This window comes from Zonotrichia albicollis, chromosome 6 (assembly GCF_047830755.1).
Source record: "Zonotrichia albicollis isolate bZonAlb1 chromosome 6, bZonAlb1.hap1, whole genome shotgun sequence".
Classification (NCBI taxonomy): Eukaryota; Metazoa; Chordata; class Aves; order Passeriformes; family Passerellidae; genus Zonotrichia; species Zonotrichia albicollis.
The window spans coordinates 14979816-14998761 of record NC_133824.1 but is presented as its reverse complement, the minus strand read 5'-3'; the positions used below and the strand labels follow the sequence as shown (position 1 = coordinate 14998761).

General features: G+C 42.3%; 1 protein-coding gene across 1 annotated transcript in view; it reads left to right on the top strand.

The window, feature by feature from the left end:
- The window catches only part of NRXN3 (neurexin 3), a 970824-nt gene that overhangs the window by 21174 nt on the left and 930704 nt on the right, over positions 1-18946 (top strand). The gene's annotated exons all lie outside the window — the stretch shown is intronic.

Here is an 18946-nt window from a genome sequence, read left to right as displayed (position 1 = left end):
AGTAAGGACTTAGGTGAAAGGCATTTTCCCTTCTAATCCTTCAGTTGGATTAATCTTAGGTGTTGCTTGCAACAATGGCAAATAAAAAAGTACTCAAATAGAATAATGATTTTTTAAAAATTGGTAGTATCCTTTAATAGAATATAATTTGCCAATGCCAGTTTATTTTTTGATCCAAGACAAATAGCAAGCAAGCTTTGTAATTTTTTGTTAATTTCAAGTGTGCTTAAAATCAGTGTAAGATCTGTTAAAAAATAAGTGCAAGTTTCTGAATTTTAAAGCTTTCTAGGAAAGAAGATGCCAGTCTTTAATTGCCTTGATCCTACTTACTTTTAAAAAAATTATATATAATTGTGTGTGTGTATATATATATATATGCATGCATATGCAGACATCTGTGCTCAAGGTGAAAAGGTTTGAAGAACTGTATCATTTTGGACCACTTAAATTATTGAATAGGCTAATAATTCATATTCATAATGAGAAGAAACACATGGCTCAGTTATATAGATAATTGAAGGAAATGAAAAACACAGAAAAAGCATTGAGAAGAAATGAGGAGGGTGCAGGTTTGTATAAGATAAGGAGATAATGTTCCCTTCACCTTTTCTTCAAATCCTACAGACCAAGTTCCTAGGGAGGAGTCAATGTGCACCTTGTGAGGGGAAGGACAAAGCATGGATACATGAATTGATAGAAGAAATGATACTGTAGGGACAGCATGGCTGCTGCATCTCCTCTTGGTTCATTTCCTTCTCCAGGGGAAACAGGGGACTTGGCAAGAAGATTTATGCAGACTCTTGCCACATTTTTCTTGATGACACTGCTTTTCAAAATCTGTAACTACATTTTCTTTGATTAAAACTAGGAATTAAAATCCCACCTTCTATTGAATGACCAGCCTGAGGCTGGGATTTGACTCTGGGTATCCTCATCTCTCCTTGGCTTTTCTGGATGGAGAACTAGAGTCTTGTGTTTGCCTTGAAGAGCTCAGCTTTCTCTGCTTGGTGTGACAGTGGAAGGTCTCTTGGGGAGCTGATGTTGGCTGGTCCTGCCTGCTGTCTGTAACAAGGTGTTGGAGGATTTCTTTTTGGGAGTTGGTATGGGAGTGAGGCCCAGCAGCTCTGCTGAGGATTGAAAAGGGAAGCGCAAATGTGTACGATGCAATTTCTTAGTCTGTACAAGAATTCTGTAAATTTGAAATATGAGGTGTCCCTGTGATTCTTCCTTTTCCTGATGAGGAAGGAGAGGAAGTTCAGAATGCAAGGAAACACTGTATGTGCAGATTGAAACTTGGAAGAGACCAGTGAGTCTGTATGTCCAAAGAAATGAGGCCTACAGGGCCAGGAAATGTGTTGTCAAAGCAAGACTAGAAGAAGATTTGAGAGCCTACTGCCTTCTTCAGATGGGTGAGCTTGGTCCCATTGGGTGGGTTTTTTCTGTGCAAAGTAGTTGATGAGCTCCCCAGCCTCTCCCTAACTACTGAGATCTGTTTGTTGATAATAATTAGCACTCTGCTGTCCTATTTGTCTCTGATTTAGTGCACATGATTCTGTTTCTTCCATAAGGCATTTTGTTCTGCATGGACTAAAACCAATGTGAAGTGATAAGGGCAGTAGGTGTCTCTTCTGAGGACAGCAGACATTCCCTGTATTCTTGTTGGGGAGGGCTCATGCTGAGTTATTGGTTCACACTTCAAGGCTTAAAGAATGAACAACTATCACCCCAGAAGACAAGGAACAGGGCATGTGTTCTTGCCATCAGTGCAGCTGCTTTTGCATTGATAATGGTTAGATGAGGGTGGACTTCAGCTAAGCATGCCTCCTGTTTCTTTGAGATAGATGGGAGACACTTCAAGTTAGTGTGAGCTCTCTCTTCAGCTGTTGAAATATACTGTGGTGAATTATATACATGCAAGATGTACGAAGCGAACTAGATAATTCTTGTCATATTGTTCTCTGGTTTCCATGTTTCTCTCTTTTGCCAAAGGCTTTCTTTTGCTGGGGGCTGTGCTGCTTGTAGCTTTTTCTCCTCATCTGAGGCTCAAATGTCACTTGGTTCCTTGGCACTGCACCAAGACAAAGACATACTGCTTTACTGGGGACTGTGGTACGACACGTACTGGGAATAATGGTGCTAGACTGTGTGAGAGGAGAATATATGATCCTCCCTCCAGTTCCTGTGAGATATATCAGCTAAAGGAGTATATGGAGAAACCAGCAGAAACTTCACAGTAAAAGCCACACTAGAGCAAACCACTGTGAAAGCAGAAAGAAGCTTATTCCATGCTATCTGTTGGGGTTTTTCACATCCCCGTGTCATCCTTTCAGTCTTCCAGCCCTTCAAGGTTTCACCTGGTGCCACCTGGTCTTTCTGCTGTGGGCACAGTGTACACATAAGTATACAGGGTCACCCCAGGAGACCTGCATTAAGACTGAACCCAAGTCCAAGGCATAGCACATTTGATGAACTGTGCTTTTCCCTAAGGGTCTTTTTTCCTCACATAACAAAATAGCTGTCACAGATGGGTGTGACTGATGATATCCACTCAGGAGGAGCAAATGCTGTGAAGACAAACAGTTTGGCATGGATGGAACTGTTTTGGGATGAAGCCAAACAGTGAAATAGAAATGCTTCAGGTTGTGTCTGCTATCAATTAAGGTCCTGGGAGCTGTGGATCAGCACAGCTTCCTTTGAATTGTCCTTGATTTTCATTACGATGTTGTAGCTGATTTATTAATTTCGTTATGACCATTATGGGTGCCCCCTTGCCCTGTCTGCCTTCACTGGGTATCCCTGATTTCTCAGCCTTTATAGTTGAATTGAGCATTGCCTTCTTTCTCAGACTGACCTGGCAGTGCTTACATACAATGAGTAGAGATGGGTGGAGCAGTGATGGGGAAATTGGGCAGCATGAGCCACTCCTGAGTAGAGGGAAGAGTGTGTTTCCTTGGGCTAAGCTTCTGTTTTGCCTTTTTCCTTACTGCTCACTGCTTTCTCGACGGTTCTCTATGGTGTCACCTCCTTTAATCCTTGTGCAGCAAAGGTTAATGTTAATGCTGTGTATGAGGGAAGGAGTCCCTGCTGGTACAGGAAAAGAATTATTTAATAAAAAAGTAATCATTGATCAGTGGCTCCAATCTGTCAAAGGTCACTTATTGATCCACCTTTCACTGTGAGTCAGGCCCTCTGTTTTAATGACCTAATTCCCAGGTAAGTCTCTCTGTTATTTGGCAGAAGTGATGCTAAGAAGCCCTTCTTCTCACAGAATGTCACTTCTGGCATGTCTTGCCAGGGGGTTGGAAAAGACCTGAAGTGATCTCTGGGGTCCATGCTTTAACATACTCCCAGTCCTGCTAGTTTCATACGTTTTCTATCTCAAGAAAACCCAAAGTTGCGAGGGTCATGGAGGTTAGATGTTCTCTTGCTGCTGGGGAAATCTTTTCAGGCCAGAACTGAAGTACAGTAACAGGGGCAATGCAAAGGCAGGTAAGGTATTTGTGAAGCTGTAATTATTTCTTTTGCTCTAATTTAGTTTGGAAGAAGTAAGGGCAAATATAAAATAAAACTTCAAATACCGAATTTTGTTACAAATTTTTGGCAGGCATTTCTTTTTCTTCTGGCCCTCTAATATGAGCTGTGGGAGGGCACACAATGATTTGTAAAGATGTCACATTTCTGAGTGGTTACAGAGAAATTGGAAGAGCAGCATGTCGTCCAGTCACTGTGAAGGATAGCATTCACCAGCACTTCTAGTGTGACTTACCAGTAAAAACCTCTTGAGATGTAAAAATCCTATGGGCTCAACTAGGTCTGATGCTTGTAGAAAGATAAGTTTTATGTAATTCTTTGCAAATCCCATGCAGATGCAGGTTACAAAAAGCTGCTGCACCTGGATGGGAGCATTCCCACTTGCCATGTCTCTCACTAGGTATCCTATTCCCATACAGAACAGAAATACATAATCCTTTCTTTTTTGCATAGAGTCTTTTTATAGGCATACTAAAAGTAGCATTAAAAATATAGGACTTAATATATCCTTTGCTGCAAAGGCTGCTACATGTAATATTCATATTGTTCTAGAGTGCATGTGCACAGGTGAGCTGTGTAGCTCAGAAAGGCTGCTGCCTGCTGTGCATGTCTGAATGGAAAGAGCAAGAGGAACCCAGGCCAGAAGGGCTGTGGCATAAATTGACAGCCTTGGAAACTGAGATGACATTTCATGACATGATGTTGTAAAGTTAATAGAGTTAACCAGGTTTTATGTCTTTATCTACAATCTCAGTTTCTGAAATGGGATGCAGAGGCTTGATCTGAACCAGAACAGGAACATGCTGGACTGGAGAAGGAAAGTGTGAGTTTCTGTGGCAGTTTGCATCTGCAGTGGTGTAGACATCATTGAGGCTTTGTCATGTGCTCCAATCTGAAAAAAACACAGAGGAGTTCTGTGTCTTTCAGAAATGCCCAGGTTAAACTTCAGGAAAAAAGAGCAGCTCAAAATTCAATCTTCAGGACTTGTTGGTGTCTTTGATTACAAAATATCCTATCTTAGGTATCAAATAAAAGATCTGGGATAAAGAGTACTTTCCAGCTTTACTGAAGCCAATAAAATTGCTTCTGACTTCAGTAGGCTGAAAATTGCACTTCTGAATTATTTCCCCTAATTCTTCGGATAACATTAGTCACCATCTTCTCCCAGCAAAATGTAGGCTCTCTACACTAGAACTGTGTGCCTCTGAGAACCACAGTAGCTGAGGAGCCTCTATCTTTGTCTGCAACTGTGACTTCTGGCCTTTCTTGCAGTCTTGATGAAGTAATGAACATCTTTACTCTGTTTCTTTGCACCATCTTGGCTGCTTTGCTCTCAGAGTCTGATATTTAGCTCCCAAAGCATTTCTTCTTGAATGTCACATATCTCATGGGAGTTTCCCAGGACATGTTATGTATTGGTACCCTCTGAGACACAGGCAGGGCCAGTTTGTAAAGCAGGATTTCACCATATGCTGGAAATGGAGGTCACTCATTTTCTACTTGTTTTCTCTTGTGGGAGCAGGTATGTTTGGCACCTCTCTGATATTCCACAGGAACCAAGTTCTCAAAGACTTGGTAGTGTGTGTGTCTATCTGGAGTGTCTTCAAACAGATGTGTAGAGTTAAAGAAAGGCTATAAAATTTCCCTGTGGATTTCTCTGCAAGCTGCTGGAGCGATTAATGAATAGCAGCAGGGTGCTATGTGGGTGTTTGCTCCAAGGCTGTCTCTGATTATACAGGACAGGGACTTGCACTTTTTCACACAGAAAAAAACTGAAACAGTAGTATTTTTCTTGGGGAATTTTTTTTTCCCCAATAGAATGAACATGCTGACTTATGGAAGAGGAGTGCTGTTCCTCACTGGTGCGTGGGTATCAGATGAAGCCTGTACTACTGAGCTACTCAGTGCTGTGGTTCACTGAAGACTACATGGGTAAAGAAAGATTTTGGAGGAGGAGGTTTTGCTCTGGCCTCTCTCAGGGTGCATTATTTTCAATGGTTATTGATGGTCTTGTAATTCTCAAGTGACAGTGCAGAGTGGAGTCATGAAGTGAGTTGCAAAAGGCTATCAATAACTTGGAAATAATGTACCAAAAGCTGGTCCTCTTAAACTCAGTTAAAAGCAAACCCTGGTTTTAGTCTTTGTGTTGATAGAGTTTGAGATTGGGTCAGGTGTTCACTTGAGGTCCTGGCATGACCAGGGTGGCTGGCTATGCTATGGAAAACAGCTGCTTTGGAAGAGGGCAGAGGGCAGGCCTGGGAATGGAAAAGGAGCTTGGTTCTTTTTATTAAGACAGTTGAGGGGAGGAGGAAGGAGGAAGTGAATTCCAAGGCTTGCTGCACAGAGAGCACAGAAATATGGACATGAAGCAGTTTGTGGGGCATGTAACATGAGGGAGCATTTAGTCTGCTCCATTTTTACTGCTGGTAAAACCCAGCTCTGGGTTTCAGCCTCTCCTCTAGTGGTGGAGGACAGTGTTTATCCTCACTGCATCTGATTCAGGCCAAGAGGTAATTCCTGTGCGGTTGCCTCAGAAGTACCACCAGCTATCAGCACAGTAGGAGATAGTGCTGCAATAATAGTTAGGCAGGCCAAGGAAAGAGGAAAAAACTGCAACCTTTTTTTTCTTTTTTTTTTACTTGACAGAAGTGGTAGATAGTTTATAGCTATATAATATAGCCATTGGCAAAGCAGGTGAAGAATAGGATTCACTCTTTTATCTTTTGAGAAGTTTTGATCATGGAATTTCTGTGTTACCTCTGGAGAACTTAATGACACACAGCTCAGCATGGCTAAACTGGATAGAGTTAAGTAGTGGCAACATGCACTATGTCCAGTTTATTTTGAAAGATGACTGTTGCCTTTAAATTAAGTAGAACAACCCATCAATGACATACATTTTAAATTTTTATTTTTTAGAGCTTTTATATGCATTAAAAAAAGCTCTCAAACCAATTGCAGTGCATCTTTAAAATGTCCTGGCCTGTATCATGACCCTTGATCATGAAGTGTCAAGCTTAATGGCTTTATCCATCTGTAAAACAGAAGCTGTGTTGGTTTAGCCCCTTTCCTGAGGAGTTAAATTTTGCAACACACAGTCAATTGCTTTAAATTAATCCAGTTGGTAGATAATCACCATCCTTGTGGACACTATTAGTTTATGATGAATATAAGGTAACCTCATTTGACTTAAGCCTTTCTTGTTATGATGTGAATTTAATTGCATTGTTTTCTATTGACCAAGGACACAGACCCATGAGCCCCTCAGTTCATGGGTGCTGCCTCCATATGCCACAGTGCCTTAACTGTGTCCATGCCCCTGATATGTTACCTGCACCTCACAGTCCTCCATCCAGCACTCTCTGTTCCAGTGTTTTTCCTAGCTTATACAAAGAGATTTTTGCATCAGAGACTTAGTACAAACAGGCTGTGATTGACCTTTTAAACCAAACAAGCTTGCATGTTTCCAATATGAAGAGACAGCAGACAAGCCTTTGGCTTGAGGCAGAAAATGGAGAATAAAGGGAGGGATAATATCAGAAGAGTAGGAATAAAGAACACAGCCTTGCTATGTGGAGCAGAGGAAAAAACACAGTTTCTGCTTGCTTTGTCAGTATGTCTGACATGTTGCAAGACATTTTGTAGTGGGAGTTTCTGCTCTGTGGAGGAAGGAGAAGGAATGTGCCTGTGTATATTTATAGACCATAAATATTTGTTTTGTGCAGGTTTAAGTTACTCTCATCTGAACATCCTCCTAGTTCTTCTCAGACTGACTTGGCATCTGTTCAGTCACACAGAGGACTTGTGTGCATGTAAATTCTGCTCTAAGAGTCAGCACTCTCTTGCACTCTCTTTGGTTACCTCTAGGCAAGAAAGGTTTGAATTTCATCTGGGAGTTCAAAAAGGAAGATACTCTGAATTAATACCACATATGTGTTCTGGCCACTGCCCATTCTGATTATTTTGCTCACTTTGCCCACATTAGAGACTGCACTTCTCTGGGGGCATTTTCTAGAGGAAGCTCAACTACCTCTCAACTCACTCAACTTGAAGAAGCTCAACTTGCTCTTTTCTTGTATTTTAGGGGATTCAATGTATTTTGTCCCTGGAGTGGGTGGGGCTGATCCGTTGAAGGGAGTTCTGGGCAGAGCACTCCCTTACCAACATGCAGAGGGCAGTTGGTAGGGCAGACCATAGCTGCAGGAGGTGAAATGTGGGTGATTAATGCAGGGATTGTGCCTTGCCTGTTCCTGTGAAGAGCTTCTAAAAGTCATACCTATGATTATGCATGGTTATTCTTTGAAAGTTGTCAATAAGACTGGAAATATATAGTCTGTTAATGCTTTCTTAGCATAAGTGCTTCTTCCCCCTTAATGCTATGTTAAACTATGTTTACTATATTTACTTTGCACTTTTGACTTCTAGTTTTGTATTTTTCATCTAGGGACTGACATGTCTTCAGGTCATGTCAAATGATGACAAATGCAGAAACTGGTGCTGTGAAGGTGTCTCTGGGCTCTTACCTAATACAGATCAGATATTTTGGAGTTTACAGTTTACCACTGCATGAGTCCTAGGTCAGGATTCTGTTTCTTGGTGTCTTTGTTTCCACTGACATAGGATGAGATTTGGATTTAGGATGAGAGCAGTGTGGATAAACACAGTGATATTTAGTTTTTGCTGAGCAGTGCTCACTCTAGGTCAGGAGCTTCGCAGCTTCTTATACTGCCCCACTAGTGACTAGGCCAGTGGTACACAAGATGCTGTGAGGGTAAGAAGCTGGGACAGCTCACCCAAACTGGTCAAACAAATATTCCATACCAGATGGTGTCATGCTGGACAATAAAACCGTGTGGAGTTGGCTGGCAGGGTGTTGGTCTGCTGCCTGGGGACTGTCTGGGCATCAGCCAGTACCTGATGAACAATTGCATATGCATCACTTGTTTTTATATTCTTCTGTCATCATTATTATTTTTGCCTTCCTTCCTATTCTGTCCTAATAAACTGTCTTTATCACAACCCAGGAGTTTTACCTTTTTTTGTGATTGTCTCCCCCATCTCACTGTGGGGTACTGAGCAAAAGGGTGTGTGGTATTTAGCTGCCTGCTGTTTTAAACCACAACAGTCCTTTTTGGTGCCCTATGTGTGATACTAAGGGTTGAAATAAAGACAGAGCTGACCAGAGCATGTTAAAACAAACTCATTATATTAGTTTAATAGTCACTGATTCATGGATACCGAGGGGGGGGGGCTACAGCAGTGAAAGCAGAGCAACTGACAGGACAGAACAAACACCTTTGGGTTGCTGGGTTGTGGCAGGATGTTGCTCCCTAGGGAGAGAACCTGGTTGTGAAAGTATGTCACGGAGATGCCCATGGCCCCAGAGTCAGACCAGTGAAGAATATCAGAACAATGGGCACATGGATAAGGCTGCTAAGACTGTAGTAGCTTAGATAGACCTGGACTGCCAACACAAGGGTGAATTATTTCCAGCTTGGTGGGTCTGTGACACCCCACCAGGTCACCGAGGAAGAGATGCAGCTTGTGATTGAGAGGACACTATATGGACACTATAGCACAGGTTATTCATGAAGGTGAAATGTGTGCTATGATCAAGCAGGCCAAGTTGTTAAAGCCTCTGTGGTGTGGTGAATGATGTTCAAAGTATAAATATGGGGAGGCAACTGATTATATCACACTCTCACAAACCCATCAAGGCAAGCTCTGTGTCCTTACAATTGTGCAAACGGCCACCAGTTGGCTGGAAACACAACCTGTGCCACATGCCACCCACCCAAAAGAGTTTTGTGCCTTGAAAAGCAAGTCTTATGGTGACATGACACATCAGAAAGAATTGAGTCAGACAATGGGACTCATTTTCAAAGCAGCCTCATGGAGCCATGGGCCAAAGTGTGTGCTGTTGATTGGGTAGTCACATTTCCTATCATGCAGCAGCCTATGGGGAAATCAAATGATACAATGGACTGTTAAAGGCTACACTGAAAGTAATGGGTGGTGGGATCTTCAAACATTGCAGTATACATTTAGCAAAAGCCGTGTGGCTACTTAACACAAGAGCATCTGCCCCTCCCATGGTGGGGAGGAGTGAGTGAACAGCTGTGGGGTGCTTAGCTGTCTGCTGGGTAAAACTGCAACACCTGCCCGGGAGAAGACTTGAGATCTGAGTCAGCTGTCAGGTTCTAAGTGCTGAGTAAATGTGAGTAGAATTTCAGGTTTTCTCTTGATGTTCTATCATTTTTACCTTGCCTTGTGATCCATGAATTTTGAGGCCAGAAGTGGCCATTATGATGATCTCCTCCACTTGCCTGTGTAATGGAAACTGTGTGAGCTACAGCATATGCTCATATATTGAAACTGTTTTGGAAACTTGAAACATTTTTGGGAACAGGACACTGGGGACAGTTTCTCTCCCTTACCATCTTTCAGCCTTGTCTTAAATACTTTCTGATATTTACTGGCTCTTTAGAACTCAGACTGTGCATTTTTTTGTGGTTGTGTTACAATGTTTACCTTGATCAGGGTAGGAACATAGACTGCAGAGGACATCCTGAGCCCTGTGGCATGCAGCTGTGTGTCCTCTACAGAAAATAATCCCCAGTATTTTTTTTATGTTTGCCAGTTTTCTGGGTGGATGACCATTTCAGAACTTCAGTCTGCTGGTTGTTAGAAGTGGTATTTTAATTCCCAGTGTATGTGTACTTACAGCCAGTTTGGCACCTTTCTTCTGGTGTCAGTATTGTTCTTCAGATTAAATAAATCTCCTTTTTTTCCTGTCTTTAAAGTATTTATAGTCAGTAGTCATTTCTCTTTGCCTTCCTCTTGTTAGGCTAAAAGTGCTGTGTTGTCTTAGTCTTTTCTTGTGAAATAGGCTCAGGGTTTCCTGGTTCATCCTCAGAGGCTTTCTGAAGACTTGGTTTCCTCCATCGTGAGCAGAGGTGGTCAGAATAGTATAGAGCAGATCTAACCAGTGTGATGTGGTTAGGACCTCTGCTCTAAGACAGCTCATCACCAGCTTTGTGTGCAGATCCACCTGTTTGGACAGCACATTTTAAATGTCTGCGCAAACTGTGTTAGGTCATGTGATGTTTGTGAAGAAAAAGGATCTCTCTTTTCATGGCATGGATGATGGATATTGGTCCTTGTGGCAATCTGGACTCAACTTCTGCTCCAGAGGCATTGGAGATTGGAATTTCCTCATGCCTATAGCTGGTGATAAAGATGTAAACTGGCCAAGTCAGATTTAATTCAGGAGCCAGCATTCTGAATGTAATTCTGAAGCCAGCATATCTGCTGCTTCCTATTAGTGCATCTATGTTAAGCATCTACTTAATTTAATTTCATGGCCAAATTGATTTATGAGGTCAAATAACCAGATAGACAATACAAATAGTGCAAAATAGGTCCTCCTTTAGTGGGTAACACTACAGTTGAGGGTAACACTTTTCTTGATAGTATGTGTATCTGAACACATCTGTTTTCTGAGAACATGGTATAGTTATGTGTAATACTTCACATATGAACCTAAGTATGCCTTAAGTAAGGATAGAAATGAGATGGCTACCTATACATGCACTTGTAGTGTGAGATTACATATACATATCAAACTGTTTCAATATTTTGTTGATGATTAGGAATGAATATTGTGAGAATGAATATTACGGAAATTTTCATAATCTAAGGGGAAAATTGGTAACCTGCTATACCACTTATACACACACAAGTCTATGGGGCTGGATTGATCTGCCCAAGGGTACTAAAGGAGCTGGCTGAAGTGCTTATCAGGCTGCTTTCCATCATTTTGTAAGCAGTCTTGGCTAACTGGGGAAGTTCCAGTTGACTGGAGGTTGGCAAACGTGATGCCCATTTACAAGGAGGGCCAGAAGGAGGATCCAGGGAAATTATAGTCCTCTCAGCCTGACCTTGGTGCCAGGGAAGATTATGGAGCAGATAATTTTGGGTGTTATCATGTGGCATGTGCAGGACAACCAGGGGATCAGGCCAGCCAGCAGGGATTTAGGAAAGGCAGAGTCCTGCTTTACCAACCTGATCTGTGACAAAGTGGCCCGCTTCATGGATGAGGGGAAGGCTGTGGGTTTTGGCTGTCTGGACTTCAGTAAAGTCTTTGACAGTGTTTCCTAGAGCAGATTTTCTCCAGCAGTCTCCCGGAGAAGCTGGCTGCTCATGGCTTGTATAGGTGTACTCTTCCTTGAGTAAAAACACTGGACGGCCAGGCCTACAGCATGTTGGTGAATGGTGGTGGATCCAGCTTGTGCATCCCGGTCACTGGTGAGGCTTCCCAGGCCTCAGTCCTGGCCCCAGGCCTGCTTACTGTCTTTATTGATGATCTGGATGAGGGGATCGAGTGCACCCTCAATAAGTTTGCAGACGATAACAAGCTGGGCAGGAATGTTAATTTCATGCAGGAAGGGTCTGCAGTGGGATCTGGACAGGCTGGATTGATGGGCTGAGGCCAATGGCATGAGGTTCAACAAGGCCAAATGTCAGGTCACTTGGGTTCACAATAACCCCACTTAGAGCTACAGGCTGGGAGAAGAGTGATTTGAAAGCTACTTGGCAGAAAAGGACCTGGGGGTGCTGGTAGAACATGAGCCAGGGTGTGCCCAGGTGGTCACAACGGCAGATGGCATCCTGGCCTGGATCAGCAACAGGATACAAGACTGGGGCAGTGGATAGCAAGACTAGAGCAGTGATCATCTGCCCTGTACTTGGCTCGAATGAGGCCACACCTCAAGTGCTATGTCCAGTTTTGGGCACCTTGCAGCAGGAAAGATGTTGGGGTGCTAGAGCATGTCCAGAGAAGGGCAGCAGGGCTAGTGAAGGGTCTGGAACACTGGTTTAGGAGGGGCAGCTGAGGGAGCTGGAGCCTGGAGAAGGAGAGGCTCAGGGGAGACCCCATCACTCTTTACAACTACCTGGAAGGAGGCTGTAGCAAGGGAAGGGTCAGCCTCTTCTCTCCAGTAACAAGGGAGAGGATGAGAGGAAATGGCCTCAAGTTGTGCCAGGGGAAGTTTAGATTGGATATTAGAAAGAAAGTCTTTACTGAAAGGGTTGTCAAGTGTTGGAACAGGCTGTTCAGGGAAGGTGATTGAGTCACCATCCCTGGAGGTATTTATAAGGGATGTAGATTTGGCACTTAGGGACATGCTTTAGTGGTGGACCTAGCAGTGCTGAGTCAGTGCTTCAACTCGGTGATCTTGGAGGCCTTTTTCAACCTAAATGATTCTGTGGTTCTTTATTCTATAGCCCTATTATTTTTTGCATGCCACCTCATAGTGTGATAATGTAACAGTTTAAGTACCCAAAGTTTGGAAATTGAGAATTTCTCTTTCCATAGGGCTAATAAACTCTCTTTTCCATGTGATGTGTTCAAGCCACAATTAAGATAAAATCCACAGGAAAACACAAAATTCTATGTCTGTTCTTGGGGCTACATCATGGTTATGATGGGAACTGGATGATCATAATCTTTGAATTTTGCATGATTAAATATTCAGGAAATACATTTGCACTGTATATTGCACAACTGTAAAAGAAAGGGTCTGCAAGAAAAAAAAATTATTTATAGCATGCTGTCGTTGCATTTCTTAATATTGTGATGGTTTTCTTGTTCGAGTTTGAATCTTTGATGAATGAAGAGGTGCCAGGGCACCATGATGTGAGGCTTACCCCTCAGCAAATCTTGCATTTTGTCTTTTATCCTAAGAAGAAGAGGGCCTTTTACACTAGAGGGTTTTCCATTTGAGCAGGTAAAAGTATATAACATGAATGGGTGGTTAGGAGCTGAAATAGATTAATTTGGACTAGAAATCAAGTGCCCATTTTTAACAACTATGATAATTAGGCCCTGAAAAAAATGTTCTAGGAGTTGTTATGAACTCTCCATTAATAGAAATCTTTAGGCCAGGAGTGGATTTTTTTTGCCCTGCTTCAAACAGAAATTAATTCAGAGAAGTTCTCAAACTAGATGACCTCCAGGGATGGTTCTTGTCTATGTAATTTGTGAATCCTCCTTAAGTCATATTTCAACCTCAGTTATACAAAAAGGGTATTTTTTGTGGTTGACAGACACAGGAAAGTGTTTGCTCCGCATGGTCCCCGTATGACACTGGAATCACAAAAATTGTCTCTCTTGCATTCTAGGCATAAAATAGATGTATATTTATCCTTATATGAGCTTAGAGAATCGAGACACTTGTGTGCAGGGAAGCTTGGGATCTATCAGGCTGTTTCCATCTGAGTTACACTGGCTGTTTTTCCTTAAATATTTGGGAGTAGGATTTGGACACACTTGTCTCCAGTGTTGAATAGAAGTGTATCATTGACCAGAATGGGGTAGGGTGGAGGTAGATTGGGTCACTGCATCTTTTGACTGTCCATGTTACTGGCATGTGTCTGTGGAGCACAGTGAGAGGATGAACCTGGATGACACAACTGCTCTTCACTTCTTCCTTTAGCTGCAAAAGCTTCTGTTCCGCAGTGTTGGGCTGACTGCAAACAGAAATGCAAGGGAAAAAAAAGAGTCCTTCTGTTTCTGAGTGTGTTTTACTAGGTGACTTAAGATCTTTAACTGCCACTTCTCATAAGTCCTTTGTATCTGGGGGTATAATGGAAGCCAAATATTGAAGTGGTGCTAATGCTGAAGATGAGAGGGCAGTAAATAGGCATGAAAGCTATAGAAAATTCTTCTGACAAGTTCATCTCTTCCCTGTCTCTGGGAAGGTGGCATAGACACTGAAAGTCATCATTAAAATATGTGCACAAAGAATTCATGGTAATTGATCCTTTGACATGGGCACTGGCAAACTTCCACCAGAACATGGCAGGGCAGGGCTAGTTTACAATTTCTGCCCCATCACCAACATGTGGTTCTCTCTCATTCCCTTTCCTGCCTGCTGGATGAGTAAAGGAAGTTCTTAGTCCCTTCTGGCTCGGGAGTTGCCCTCCCAGCTGCAGACTGCACAGCATGCTCAGCCTGCCACCATGCACCATCAGCTTTTCACGAGCTAATTGGATAAACTCTACTCTAGAGCCCATTGAACTTGCCTGTAACAGCGCTTAATTAAAGTGCACAAAGTTTGAAGAGATAGCAAGTTAAGGCTTAATGCAATAACGAAATGGCACTATTCCACCATCTGCTTCCTTCAAGACGTTAATTGCTTCCACATATTTGTTTGTTTTAATTAGGAAAGAACCTTGATTAAAATGGAATGAGAAGGGGTAAGAGTGGAGGAAAGAAAGGCTGGAAGGAGAGGAAGATGGAGTGCAGGAGAGTGAGAAAGGAATGAAAGATGAAGGTTTGACCATGCTGCTGAGTGCTGATCAGCAGCTGTGAAATAGCTGCCTGATATTTTGGCACTTGTGGACACAGCTTGGACAAGCAGCATGGTGTTGTGCCACTGAGAAACTCAGTCATAAAAGATGAAAGGAATAAGTGAAAAAAGCAAAAGCATTTTCCATGGAGCAATCTGTGTTACAACTATATCTTACCCACTTTTGCGGAATCTTCCCTGGTTGTTCACTGCAGTGCTTTGTTTTTTCAGTCTCAAGTACTAACCCACATGGAAAGAAAAGTAAACAGACTTCTCCCATGGTGTGTGCTTTCCTCTTCCTTGAAGTACTATCCTTCTGCATTAAGCTCATCTTGGAAAGTCTTCAGTTTCTTATGAGCAGTTCCAGAGAAAAGCACTTTCTAATGATTGATAACCATGTCTGCTTGAAGATGTCAGAATTTTCTGAATTGATGACTGATAAAAGAAAACTTAACAAATAATTTAAAAGCTCATTTCCCATATTCCTATGTAGGGGCATTGGCTGAAATTTCAGAGAGAGGAGGTTAGAAACTTTTAATTTGATTAATCTGACTTACCATTGTCTATTCTTATTCTATTTCTTTCTCTCTGTGTCTGTTTTTTCTCCTTCACTTTCCCCCTTTTTACCCTCTTGAGAGTGAAGTCTGATTTCCCAAGCAAGTATCACTGTAATTAAAATCAAACACAGCTTTTAAAAAAGGGAATCAACTAATTTATTTTCTGAGCCATTGGTATTTTGGCCAGATTTTGATAATGGAAAAGCACGAACCCAGGAGCATGAAATGGGGTTATTGTAGTCACTGAAATAATAAAATGTTTAATAACCTGATGAGTAAAAATGGTTGTTTTACAGGAGACTATAGGCCTTGTATTATTCTATTCTATTCTTTGCATTCCTTCCCCATCCTGCTCTCTGACAGAGCCTGCAGCTTTGACATACCCAAATCTACTGTCATTTTTTTATATCCCACTTTGGATTTTTTTCTGAAAATCTCTTTCGCTAGTGGAATGTAGTTCCATTCCCCTTCGGCAAGTTTAAGAAAGCTCGAGGTCAAAGAAAAATCTTTTATTCACCTAATCTCTTACCCAAAAATAGAAAAAAAACTCTTCAACCCCAAACCCTCATATGATTACCTTGAACAGATCGGTGAATGTTTTGATAACTGTGGAAAATGTGTACTCAAAGAGTTATTATCCAGTAAGTATGGATAAATATTTTGGGAGGTTTAGTATAAGGATGGGAGCATGGCTTTTCACCTGTGGATCTCTGGTCCAAAATCAGGTGTTTTAATTTTGTCCTTACAATCCAGTGTGATTGTTCCCTTGGGGCAGGATAGGAGACTCACTGGATCAATTCTAATCACATTGCACTAAGCAAAACACTCCTCCAAGATGTAAGCTATAAAAGAACCAGAAGAGAATCCAGGTTAGTAGGGACTTCAGAGTAAACTGAGTGGTATGCTGGGGTACTTTGGTGTTTTGTTTTCTTTTTTTACCATCTCCTATTTTTAAATTAACTTGCTTTCTTTTTGCACTATAAACCCCACCAATATCCCAGTTCAGTATGATACAGCTTCTTGGCTTCATGCAGTTCTGGTGATCCCACCTAGAAACATGGAAAACATTCCCCAGACTCCAAGGCTCCCTCCAAGGAAGGGCTCCCTTTCCTCAGCTCATGAGAAGAGGGCTAGGGCAGGGAGTGCTGTAAAAGCCACAGTGCTCTGGAGAAGCGGTCTGGATGTGGCCTCCAGTTTGGGTTATAGCCAAGGCTGAAGTGGAGAGGAGATGGATGGCTTGGCTAAAACTGTGTGAATGTGTCTTTAGGTGTTGAGAAGTGGGATGTAAAATGACTGAGCAGGAAGCAGACTTCCAGTCCACAGTGGGCAGTAGGAGATGGCGCTGGAGGAAGATTCTGGGGAGGAGGAAAGGAAGGAGCACACCCTAGAACCTCTTAATGCAAATTTACATTACAGTTGCAGTAAGACAGGCTGATTTCAATGTCCAGGGTCTTGTGTTTTGATTGTGAAACTACTGAATGAGGATGTGCAGTGGGTGGGGTGGCTGGACTTAGGAAAAAGACCAGCTGTCTTCTACAGCAGAATTTTCTCAGCCTACTGTTGCAAAGTCTGTTGGGGATTAATGTCTAAGGAGGAAAAAGGGAATTTCCTGCGGGATTCTTAGCTATGATGAGTGTGAAGATTAAGGGAAGTTTGTTCTTGAAGTCTGTGAAATCAACTGAATCAGTGGGGTGTCTTTTTATTTTTTTCCCCAGCAGTGCTGCTTAAATAATTTTTTCTGACTTGATTGTTATTACCTACCTAAATACCAAATATTCTGCTGAACACTACCATTCCCTCCCTCCTCTGCTCAATCATGCGTTCCTGCCTCCATGGTATTGTTACCTCAGACTTTATTTTCATCTTCATGAAACAGCCTGCAGTCCTGTGGCTTAAAATCAACTAGTTGTGTAGTGAATGGCAGGTGTAGATAGTACAGTTGCAATCTTAATCTCTCCCACTAGTCAGAGAAAGCTATTGGGAATAGATATTTTAGGAGATATACTCTGAATGTCTCTAATTCTGTTGCCCTGGACGAGCAGTGTGTGCTATAGCGAAGCTGTAAAGGATTCTCTTGGGAGGCATCTGACAGAAAGCCAAGAGTGAGCTGTAGTCCAAGACAACAGACTGGCTCAGTGCTGCAGAGTAACTGTACACCTTTATTGACATGTATTTTTTAACAGGTGACTACTTCTACCCTGTATTTGTGAGGTAGTAATCAGAAGACCCATGGACTCATGGGTTTTCCATATCCTCTTCCCTTTTCATTTAATTCTGTAGGAAATCCTACATTAGGGATTCTGCAAAAGCAGCTTACAGTGATGTATGTCTTCCCTTCCCTGTAAACTATAGAGACACTTTTACTTTTTGCTGTAGTGGAGATTGCACATGTTTGAAAACCAACTACTTTGAAAGCAGCTTTTCATTTTTTTAAACGATGTTCATAATTAAGTGAATCTAAAACACCATATTTTTTCAAAACAGACTTTGTAGATTCCTCCCTTCATTTAGATCTTAATTAAATGCATAGATGGACTTTCTTCTGTTAGATTAATGTCTTTTTAACTTGCTTAATTTTTGACTTTTAAAAGCCCCAGAAAAGTGGAGGAAGCAAGTTGAAATAGTTGTACTTAGCAGATCTTTAGCACTGAGCAATGCTGCATACAAGCAGCCTGTCTGGATTTATGTCTTTCTCTTCCTCTGAGCCTTTCAGATAGTTTAAGATGACCAGGCCAAAAATGGAGTTAAACGTACCCATTTTTTCCCCACATGATTGACTGCCTGTTTCTGGAGCCCCAGAGATGAGTTCTCCCTTAGGGAGTTTTGAGGGGAGGAAAAGAGGGGCTGCAGTTCTCCTGACTGAGCAGTACATGGACTGGGCCATGATTACCATTTAAAACACAGAGCAGCCATTGCACAGATTCATTAGGTTGGTATTTAAATGGGGAGGTGAGTGCCCCAGTTGGCTGTGCTGTATCACGGGAGGGAGGTTCTGTACGGCTGGACAAGGCAGCCTCAGGGAGGTGCAGACCATGTCAGCTCTCTGTGACTGAGCTGCTCTGCTCTGCCAAAGCTGTCTGCTGCAGGGGAGTGAGGGGGCAGCTGCAGGTAGGTCAGGAGTTGAGGCAGATGAAGGCTTCCCCACTCCCCCATCATTGCCCTGCCTTTCTCTCTGCCTGCCGAGTAAACCTGTGCCTCTTTGGCACTGAAACATCAGGAATAATGGAAGAAAATATGCTGTGTTTTATAGATACATCTTCCCTTGCTTAATTCGAGAGCAGTCTCTTAATGCCATAAAAGAAGATAGATTGCTCTTCTGTTAGCTTGCCTTTTGAGTGGTTTGAGCGCTTCACAATGACTAATTAAACTTTACAATGTGGCTGCTGTAGTCCTAGCTATATCTCCAGAAAGAGCACTTTCCCTAAGGCCAAACAAGTCATGAGCCTCTTTATTTTGACTCTTGCATGTACTCTGACTGCAAGAACATGAAGTTCATTGCATCAATCT